General features: G+C 30.2%; 1 non-coding gene across 1 annotated transcript; it reads right to left on the bottom strand.

Annotated features, from left to right (window-relative positions):
* Window positions 1-593: 593 nt before the first annotated feature.
* Trnan-guu (transfer RNA asparagine (anticodon GUU)) lies at window positions 594-667 on the bottom strand. The gene has a single exon. It is a non-coding gene; the product is annotated as a tRNA-Asn (tRNA).
* Window positions 668-9,616: the final 8,949 nt, after the last annotated feature.

The raw sequence follows: 9,616 nt of genomic DNA, 5'->3' as shown, positions 1-9,616 counted from the left end.
TCTCATCAAATATTGTTCATAAATTAGGATTTTAAATGGAAAACCCCACGGTAACACTAAAGTTCGTATACGAATTTTAACATGCAAATGAAGACTAAAATCAGCTCGTGTATGCGCTACGTCACGGTGTTATAGTTGCTATTCGGAACACAGCAAATATGAGATTTTCTTGTGCAAACACACTTCTACCGTTTAAGCTTCACGGTGCATTAGGCCTGTGGTTCAGAAAAAATAATCATCTCATAAAAAGGATTAAATTTGTATTAAAATATCCGTTACAATGCGGAAATATACCGTTAAATTAGGACTGCTACTTATATGTTTGTTGATTTAATATTGATGTACGGATGATCTGAAGGAGGAGTTTCTCATGCAAACAGAAATTGTACTTCCGAATTCGCCACAATTAGGTTGCACATTTGTACGCTCATTAAACTCATTTTGGTTGTCTGGACACCAAAATAAGATCTGGAGTCGATATGAAACCCAATTTATTAATGAAATGTCGCTATTTCTTTTTTTATGAAATTTATTTAATGTAACTTTAAGTATAAGAAAACTCTGGTACTTAAAAAAAATCCATAAAAGTAAAACGTCCCTGGGTGGGCTTGAACCACCAACCTTTCGGTTAACAGCCGAACGCGCTAACCGATTGCGCCACAGAGACATATATATGTCAAATGATTTATTTATAAATAATAATAATAATAATAAATCATTAAATATCAACACTAAACACGCTGGATCTAGTGTATGACTAAACTTTTATGCAATGTATGTATTACGTGTATTTTTACTTAAATCAGAACAATAACATGATATTTTTAGTTTTCATACAAGGTTATGAAACAGAACAGATAACGTAACTAGTTAGAGCTTCATCGCATTTATATTGTAAATATTTGAGCCACAAATGCAAGTTAATAGATAGATACATGTGCAACGAAGGCAATGCAAAATTTGGAGTTAATTAGAGCTAACCCTTTGTGAATATAAAGGATATTTCTATACCAAATTGTATACATCGGTTTTAGTATCAAAAGGTTTAATGCTATACGAATTTACTGATTCAATTTTTATATTAAAACATAAAGCCATATGTTTGTTGTTGATCACTCTTGTTGAAGTTTAATTATTATTTTTTTTGTATTCAGGAAATTTTATAAACCTATAATTTCACGTTCATCCACCGCATCTTTCCTGGATATGCTGTTAAACAGTTTACCAGTACTAGTTGCCTTCACTTTCGCAAGGAACTGATTACTTCTGTACATGGCAAAGCAGAGGTACACTGCTAATGGCCGTAGAAGGGATATCATGATCAATCACAAATCAAGTGGCCTGCGCCGTGCCAGAGATTTAGTTGGCCAGCCCGGGAATCAAACCCGCAATGTCGAGATTACAAGTCTCTCGCTCTAACCGATTGAGCTATGCGGGACTTGCACGAACAAGTAGAACAATAATTATATGTTATAAATCTAAAATTCAATCACACCGCTTGTCTTTTGTAGTGATTTTTTAACATTTCTGTAAGCTTATAGCTTCATATAGAACCGACCGAAAAACTCTCGTTCCTTTCCTTTCAATCTGTAGAAATCATTACAATACGTCAAATTTATATCAAACTTTCATATTATTTTATATATTTCATTATATGTGTCTCATAAAAAGAACATGGGATACACATACATCACTATTTCGTGACATGACATTTGATTTGATTTATGAACGTCTGATACCACTTTCCATCCAATACACTTGTTGATGTCTTACTGGCATCACAATGAATACCATATCGAATTGCGTCTGGTATCACCCGGCATGGCTTGTACAATTTCAGAAAATTGGCGAACTTTAACCAAATTATTAACATCAACGAAAATATCAAAATTCACTGCTACTTTTACTTTAAAAATATTTAATTTTGTGACAAGTCGATAAATTCATACATTTTTAAAACTGAAGTGGTTTAAGTAGGGTTTCAAGAAAGATTCAATGTTAAAAGCAATAAGTGGAAAAAACAAACAATTTTATTGCTTTACCACTAGTGTACAAGACTATGTTTGATATCTTTTGTCTGACATTATTGAAATAAATTGATTACATTGAGTTATATAAGTGATAAAATCATCATTTCATATTGATGATAAATGTCCCTAGATTAATCACAAACGCATCAGCGTGTCGATTACTTAGACATTGCCTTACTTCTCTATTTCTTCTTTAATTTAATTTGTGACGCGAACAAAAATATGAAATGGTAATACAAAAAATTCAATGTTAAAAGCAATAATGGACAACAATTATTCTTTAAACTAGTGTACAAGAACTAATTTGAATCTTTGCTGAATACTTGAAAAAAATATTACATAAGAGGTATTGTTTGTTCAGTGTAAATGATGTTAGATGACACCAAAAGTTATTTGATATTAAATATGACTTTTTATTAAGTTGATATATTTATTTACTAAATAATACAATTTATTTTTTTATTACTATGCAAAAAAACGTTTTAGAACAATTAAACAAAACTGAATAAAAGCGCGAAATAAAATAGAACGTGACCATCATGCGTAAACCGTAAACAAGGACGTTCTAATACCAGCTATGTTTTATCGAGGAATAATAAACATGACAGTACTGAGATATTTTTAAATATTACTAGAATGCATGAAACAAGAACGATTTTGATCGCGAAAAACGTTTACAAAATTGGTAATTCAATACAAACATTATGTACCGTTCTCACCGATGTATGAAAATATGTATGCATCTGTAGAAAACACATTTACATGTTAATGTAATTTTCCACGTTTAGGAAATGATATTTATTTTCTCTTTAGAAGGTTGAATAATGGGAGCGCAAGGCCTTGTCTTCTTTTAAACTATATAAATCACTTCTTTCTACATTCTCTTGATTAATTTGACCATGTGAGTTTCATTATAGTCGACAATATGTTTATTGCTAACGCATCTCCGCATGAACGCAATATAGGAAATTGAAAAAAAAGCAGAACGAATGTATAAATTTGTCAGAACAAGTAGGTCACTTTCAAACGCTATGTAATTTAGCATTCTATTGCCAGTATTGACGTTGATTTGTTGTATTCAAAAAATCACCATTTATATTAACAATTCTTATTTATTTCCGTTGCAATACTTGTTGGCCATTAAAATGCAACACGTAATACTAGTAGAATATATGCTAATAAAATAAACAATGTTGAATATGTGGTATTATGCATTTTCAACATATTGAAAAAAACCATATTGAAAATACATAGATTCATAGTCATTTGCAAAAGTTATTCTCATTGTTCCCCACACATAATAATATTCAATAGTGGTCGTTAAACTTCATCTAATTTAAATAATTATGCAAATGATGCACTCTATATTCAAACGGTTCAAATTTTGGCAATTTCATAAAAAATATTTAGGCCTCTCATCTTCACGAAACACTACCATTTACTTTTGCTGTTTTATAACGATTAATTATGCCTGTCAGCTATTCAAATCACTACTGTCTGTATCAACATTTTATCTAACTGGTCACACAGAAGACAAGGAATGGATAATACTTTCATCAATCAAGATCAAAGCTATACTGATGTGTAAATATAGTATTGACTTAGGTGTCTAAGAGCCTTGTCATGAGCTTTACTAAAGATTTTAAACAAATTCACGGAATAATACATTATGAATAACACATTTTGTCACGTGATCTAATAAGTATTTTAATAATGTTTATTTTAACTAATTCTAAGCAAGAGATCTCGCATTTATATACAGATAACACAAACTGGCAATATCCCGTTAGTGTGCAAAACACGTTATTGTCCTACATTATTTCTTTTTTACAATTACACTATATCAGTTTTCAGTACATCGACCACTTTTACTTTCGTATCAAGCTTAATTTCTAAAGGTACAGTACTAAAGCTCAAAATGATTAACTATATTCGCCTTTAATACTTCAAGTTGCCAGGACGTTACCGTGTCACGCAGGTTACTTGCCGCTGTATGGAAATCACTAAATAATTTCGTTTCAAAGGTGTAATTTTCAGCCAGCCAATTGCTATTAATAAAATGGGCATTTATAACAACATAATTGCCTGTGGCTCGAGATGTCCACGAGTCTGTAGTGGGTATGGAGTCGCAGTCTGAAGCCGCTTCCTTACTCTATCATCAACCCTTTTCCATAGTGTTTCAGTGAAATATGTGCGAATAGGAAGTTTTATCTTGGCTCCAACACATAAATCATATTCTTGAAGCATTCATTATGTGCAATACTGTATGGGCGAATATCACATGACACCCAGCTATTGCTGTAGAAAATGTCTGTGACCTTTCTGCAGTAATTTTACCTTTCATATCTGTCAATTTTAACAAATCAGTAGTTGTTAAAACTAGGCTTTTTTGCCGAACTTAAAGTAGGCATATCATCCTAACTAAAAAAGTCAACATCATGTTTCCGTTTGATATGGTCGTTCTTCCGGACTTTGGATACGACAAGGCCGCAAAACATATTTTGCAGGTGGCTTTATCTGAGTCTTTGCCTTCCAAAACCAAAAGTGATCCCAATCTTTTGATTTTGACTTTTAGGTGGACTTGATAGTTTGATTTTTTTCAAAGTTGATGTTGGTAGCCATTTTGACTTTTTTACCGAAATACAACATTACACGCTTACTGATGGATGGCGTTTTTGACCAAGATTGGGTAAGATACGTGAGTTTTCTAAGAAATTAAAATGTTTTACAGACAAGAAACATATAAACTTATAAAGCTTACATATGTAACTAGATTCATTATGAACTGATTATCTTTCACAACAAAAGGTTAGCAAAAAATGTAACAGAACATCAACATATAGAATTTGAAAACAATAAGCGCATGAATCATAGAAAGCAAACGTCTGTTAAGCATCAGAGGAGATTTTGCAAGATTTGTTTACACCAATGCGCATTGTATTAATACAGTATTTAATACGATATCTCGAACACTGGTAAAAGATCCTCATTGTTTTCAAATAATAAATTACTAGCAATATACGTGACGATTTCAAAGTGCTGGTGATTGATCACATGCTGGGGAAGGATCGACATTGGTATATCATATACTTTTTCTCTATAGTAGTGAATGATTACGATGGTTTATTCAAGTGTGTCTATACATCATTAATACACGTCATAGAAATAATTAATTCACGTCATAGAAATCATTTCTACGTGTCATTCTAAAAGTGATTAATATATCTATTTTTAAAGTTCTTTGTTCTCGTTTGTTAGGTTTTTCTTTCATTCAGCTCACCAAGTATCTATTATATTTTTTAACGTTTCAGTTAGACGAATAATAAATTTAAAGTGCTTGTACTGCTTGTGAGATTTTTCCAGTTAAGACCTTTGCATTTCTATTTTATCAGAACATTTAATACCACAAAATTACCCAAACTAATCATCGTCTTTTGAATGACAGGTCATCCAATTTATTTCCTATTCCATGGCTGTCCTTGATGGAGCTGACTTTGATTCAGAAACTTATTCTAGTGATGTTCTCTAACAGCGCCTTATATAAAACATGCGATAATGATATCTCTTATAAATATCATATCTCGAATAAATGTAATATTTAAAATGAATGAAGAAAGAATAGGGAAAGTTTATTCGATTAAAATGAAAAGGTTATATAGCAGAGCGTGTTAAATTATGTGTGCTGCTCCTTATATACGAGTTTTATGTACCATAACCAAATTCAGTTCTTCTGTGGTTGGTGGTTAATGTATTATTGTATTTTGAAAGGCCATAATATAGAATTGGAACGTTTGTTAACGACATCGCTCAACTCTGTTCGACTAATATATTGTTGTTATAGTCAGGGTAATATTCTGGTGTTGTGTTTTAGAGAACTTTCTCAATATTTAGCGGTTAACGTCTCTACTTTACTTGACTATTTTTTAGCATCATAATGTTCTTAAAAGTTAAGTATATTAATTCCCTTGATGTCCGTATATGTATATCTCTTTTTTCTCTGTGATAGTTGATTTGATACATTTATATTTCCATTCTAAAATTGTTTGTTTGTTTGTTTGTTTTTCTAGAAAAAAATTCGATTGAAAGGAAAGTTGTTTTACTTTTTTATCAACTTTGACATTTATATCAAAATCACGCTAAAAAGACTTTGTAAAAATATATTTTTCCAATCACCAACATCTCTATTTCAGATGTAATATGTAACAATAAATTAAACACTTGACATTTAATGCGACTTCTGTTTTTCCATGATAAATATGAAGAATTATTTTTCAATTTTTTATTGATAAAAATACAATCTTTTCTATTTTAGTTTTAGACAAAGATGAATTAAAAATTCTCAAAAGTCATAAAATAATAGAATATCAAATTCTGTTCTACAAAAAAAAAACAATTTTCTAAAAAAAAAGTCTTGCTGTCTACCTGCAATAAAATATATTGGAAATTCACAGAAAGATTGAAATAAAATGCTCAATTTGTAACTGGAAACATAAAGGATATTTGTTTAATTCAGTGTAAGATCGGAATATATTTCACCGAGTGAGCACCAAAAGGTATATTTCACGAGTGGCGCAGCCACGAGTGAAATATGAACTTTTGGTGTTCACAAGGTGAAATATATTTCGATTTTACACTAAACTAAACAAATTTTCTTTTTATTATATGCAAAGAAACGTTTTAAAAAGACATTAAACCTAATACTGAATAGAAAGCGCGCCAAATAAAAATACAACGTGACGTCATTTACGACGTCACGTCATTAAGTTGGTACCCAGTACTGTGTACGCTTGTATTTCACTGAAACAACGTAAGGGGCTTAAATTCAAAACAGTGAAATTATCAAAGTGGTAATTTCACTGTTTCAAACAGTGAAATTACTAGTTTTATTTCACTGATATATTTCTATAAACCACCGAAAAGCATGTAATAAAACACTTTAATTTGCAATTAAAATAACAAATGTTTGTGTCTGTAACCGATAACATCTGTGTTATAAGTCTGAAAAGAGTATTTTTCACCACTGAGTACTGTTAACTTTGATTAAATAATTACGAACCAATCATAATACATTGTAACATTTAAATGATAGCTTATTCTGTTTTTCTTTCGTTATTTTTAAACCGGTTTCATTTCATTTTTCTAATCAAATAAATTGTCGAGTCTGTGCAGGAAACTTAATCATCTTTATCATTTTAGATAAAGAATTCTATTTTCGTATGAAACGTGTTCAAATGTTCAAGTACTTTATGTTTGATCGGCTAAACTTTATGACGTAATGTCGATTAAAATGCTGTCAAAATTTTCACCAGCATGTAATTGTAGAAATGTTATACACCCACACCTAGCCTTCCTTTATAAAATCAACATTGGTATATTGTAGTTAATAGAATTGAAGTAATAGATATCTGCAAATGTTGATAAATGGGGATATATTGTCTGTCTTCGTCACTGAATTGAAAAAAATGAACCAGGCATTCCAAAATATTGTTTTGTTTCTCATCTGAACTCCATCCAAACATTTGTTTACAATGATTTATTGCTCCTTTCCCTTTTTTGTTTTTATTCACTTAGTGCATTGTGTTGCAATTTTTTATACAACTTTCATCTGTATCTGTTTTGGAAAAGATGTCTCGTGAAAAAAAGGCAAGATATGACAACAATTTATCAAGAAACTAGTAACACTAAAATGTCGGATATTGTGAAAGAAACTATAGGAAACGGACGTTCAGAACATTTTCCTGATTAGCATAAAATGTTGAATTTTCAGTTGTGAATGAAAGTTTAAGACACACTCTGCTCAAATTTGATATTTGCTACACAGTCTCTTTGTAAATATGAAATAAACATGTTTTGACTTCTCACATAAATTAGATAAGGGTAAAATTCTACACACTATAGGTGGTCACAATATGAAAATAAAGTGACATTTAAAAAACTGGGTTTTTTTTTAAGAAAACATCAACTTTACTTGACCTGTAATAGGGAATGCAGCTTCCCATACATAATTTATTCATCATTTTATTCAAATGAAACATATTCAGTAAGAATTTCATAGATTTCAATAAATTTCTGCAATTAAAATATTCTACTCGAGGATGAGTATAGTTTACGTTAAAGGCTTTATGGTTGAGTGGCCGGTCAGATATATCATTTTAAAAGCTTTTTGTTCTCGGTTATTTTCTTCTTCTTTCATATTTCCATATATATATTTTGTTACATTCTCAAATAGACAAGTAAGAAAACATCAGCATTAAGCATGTTCATACTATTTTGTAAATCAAAAAATGTTAAAACATTCAAATGTACATCACGAATAAAATAGTATAATAAAAATATCCCTTCTTTTCAGTAAGTCAGTACTTGTATATACATGTATTGTATTGTTGTACCGTGTTTAACATAAATTGTTCCAAATTAGTTCCTGTTGATAATTCATTACTGAAAGTAACAGAGGTTATTTACTTTACAAACATATCTTATTTGCTATATTCTATTTTCCATTCATTGATATATTTCCAGTTACGACGTTTGCCTTTTTTGTGTTATCAAAACATTAAATCTCACAAAATTTCCCAAACTTATCATCGTCGACTGAATGGCAGATCATCCAAATTTTTGCAAATGTCATTCTTGATGTAGCGAACTTTGATTCAGAAACTTATCTAAGGAAAAGGAATCATACAAGCCACTTCTAATAATGCGATATTGATGTCTCGTGTATAAAGTGTTTGTTCATAAATATCAGATCATTAATCTGTGACAAAGAAAGAATCTTTGCAAGAAAAATGCTATGATGATTTATCTTTTTGTATTGATAAAAAATAACACGCCGTAATCTTAATGCATTTTGTGCTCCATGTAAATTGGAATCAATGTAATGCTCAAAGTGCATAAAGTAAGAATATTTTCAGATGATTTGATTTACGTGATTTATGACTTTCTGATATTTAAAAAAAACGGTAATGCTAGATTTTTATCATTTTCAGTGTGGTGAATCAAACAGTTTTATCGTTCATAATTCGAGTAAAATTAGATATCCTAAGAGTTATCAAATTTCCTGACTTCATTTAAATAAATGATTAAACTTCAACATGATCGATCAACAAGCATTTGGCTAGATAATCAGATGTTTTAATAAAAAATTAAATCAGTAAATTCGTATCACTTTAATCATCCTATTAATACTGAAGTCGGTGTATACGATTTGGTAAGGAAATATCCTTTAAATTCACAAAGGATTAGATCAAATTTACTCCAAATAATTATTCACATTATTGAATTGCTTTAGTAACACATGCATCTACCCATTAACATGCATTTGTGGCTCAAATATTTACAATTCAAATGTGATTAAGCTAGCTCTAACAAGATACGTTATCTCTTCTGTTCAATAACCTCTTATGAAAACTATAGATATTGTGTGATTGTCTAAAAACACCATTTAACAGAAAATGTTTTGATTTAAGTAAAATTATAGGTATATATACATTGTATAAAGAGTTCAGTGACACACTAGATCCAGCGTGTTTTTGTGTATATTAATTTATTATTAAATTATTTTTAAATAAATTATGTGGCATATGTCC

The sequence above is a fragment of the Ruditapes philippinarum genome, unplaced genomic scaffold (genome assembly GCF_026571515.1).
Source record: "Ruditapes philippinarum isolate M1 unplaced genomic scaffold, ASM2657151v2 ctg534_1_1_1_1, whole genome shotgun sequence".
NCBI lineage: Eukaryota > Metazoa > Mollusca > Bivalvia > Venerida > Veneridae > Ruditapes > Ruditapes philippinarum.
The sequence above is the reverse complement of the archived record's forward strand: the minus strand, read 5'-3'. Positions and strand labels throughout refer to the sequence as shown.